This window comes from Chiroxiphia lanceolata, chromosome 2 (genome assembly GCF_009829145.1).
Source record: "Chiroxiphia lanceolata isolate bChiLan1 chromosome 2, bChiLan1.pri, whole genome shotgun sequence".
In the NCBI taxonomy this organism is placed as follows: domain Eukaryota; kingdom Metazoa; phylum Chordata; class Aves; order Passeriformes; family Pipridae; genus Chiroxiphia; species Chiroxiphia lanceolata.
In genome coordinates this window covers 28,155,509-28,157,714 of record NC_045638.1, presented here as the reverse complement: position 1 = coordinate 28,157,714, position 2,206 = coordinate 28,155,509, and positions in this window count along the sequence as shown.

Below are 2,206 nucleotides of genomic sequence, written 5' to 3'. Positions count from 1 at the left end.
ACCTTCTCAGCTACATCCAGGTGAAGATGATTTCATAATCGAAGGCCTTATCAACTCAAGGAACCTATAGTTTAAGTGGATATCTCATGAGAGGATGTATGATTTAACTCATTTGTAGTTAAGTAACTACAGGAGCAGAGTACATATGTAAGGTAAAACTTGGTCAGTACAATTGACTTGTTGGGTGGAAGGTTGCAAACCACTCCGGAGTATCAAAGAGACAAAACTTGTCCAAAGAGGCTACACAAATTAAAATTAATAGACATTCAGGATTAGTTTTGATTAATTAATTCAAAATATAATTAATTTAAAATTAATTATTTTCTAGAAATAATTATTTTTAAAAAGTAGTTTCCCCACTCCAGTGCCATAAACAAGGGTTAATATGACCTACTAAGGACAAAAAAAATTAATTATAGTCTTCAGTGAAGATCAAAGTTGGAATTTAATCTAAGAAAGGATTCTTTTCCACAGGTCAACATTTTTTGAATTTGCCTCAGACAGACTTGAGCCATGCTTTGTGTTGTCATGACTTCTTTCTTAATTAAAACTTTATGTGAATTTAATTTAACATCCATTTTAGCATCCAAGCATTTTCTACCACATTTTAATTGCTGAAACTTGTTTGTTTATTTCTAATTGAGACACCCTCAACATCGTTTCCAAGGTGTGTGACTTCTACCTTTTATTTATAGTATGGTGTTTGCTTATGACAGGATTTCTGTTTAGGTGATGCCTTTATGCTCACCTGTGTCTAAAGTGTCTCAGTTGCCTTTTACTGGGAAGAGGTTTTTACTGTGCACTCCCAAAGCAAACATTGCATCACTGGCGTCACTTAACAGCCTACGAGTTTGGCTGACAAAAATAGTAACATTTCTAACCTTTAATGCTTTGGCCACCTTTATTTGGGCTCCTTCAACTGACCCCAGACTTGAAAGCAGTCTTATGCATACAATCAATTTATGAGTATGCAATCATAATTTATTGTGCATGATGCACGTAATAAATGGCTGGGGCCAATGTGGTGTGATGTGCTCAGCAGTTCGTGACCAGGCAGATGAAGCCGCTCTGCCAGCCAGGCTGGCCAGGCAGTTGGCAAATATGCAGGAAAGTGCCAGCCCTTCGGTTGTTTCTTGCCGTGGGCTGAGCTTTCCTGAATTGCCACCTTCCTCCTCTCTGATTTTACATCTTCCCATACTACAGTTTTCCTCTTGAGTCTAGTATGACTTCATATTTTCTGCTTTAAATTAGTTCTTTTGTCAATAGCAATTCTGTACTCCTGTGGGCTTCTTATTTCTACTTTTCAACTTGCATGAGCCAATGGCCCATGTTAACTGCCTCTTAAGAGCTGAGACTGCTACAGCATGATCTCCCCTTTGTAAAAACTGGGGTAAGGGCATATATGGGTCTTCTTTGCACACGTACCCTTAGTCATGGCACTTAAGAGGCTCATTGTCCAGCATCATTTGGAGACAGAGAGCAAGAGTCCTATAACAGGAAAGCTTGTATTACTGTAGCTCTGCAGGTGACATTTATGACAGGCATCCCAAAAAAATGGAGACTCCCCAAGAACTAGCTGTCCTGCCTGTGGGAAAAGACGATGCCTGTTTAACCAGGTTTGAAAGGGAGCTGTGACGAAAGATGGTCCTGACCAGCCTCTCATAGACATGCCTTGGCTTGGTGCTTGCTCAATGCTAGGCCCAGGGATGGAGCGACAAGGGCGCCAGGGAGGGCAAAGAGAGCACAGAGCTCACATTCCCTCTCCATACCTCCACTCTCTCCCCTTCCTTCACCTCTCTTTTCAGCATATCTCTTTAGATCAGCCCTTTCTCTTCTTCCTCTTTCCCGTTGGTTTGGCATGATCCTGTTCCTTCCTGTCTCCCCTCATTCTCTTTTGTTTTCTCACCCCAGTTCCACTTCCTAACCCTGCTTCCCTGCCATGACACGACAATCAGTCTCCCTTGAGTCATCCTTACTTCCCCCCAGCGTCCCCTAGCACTCTGACGTCTTTCCCCCTTCCTCCCCCTAGCTCTGACGGACACGGTCCTCTCACCCCACTGAACCCTCCTCCTTTATAAAAGGGATTTTCCTCTTTTTAATCCACGAGCCCCCCGTCGCAGCCTCAGCGCTCGGCGCGCCGCCCCACCAGAGGGGAAAGAGACGATCCTGCCTTTGATCCTTCCCTGCCCCCGCAAGCGGGAAAACC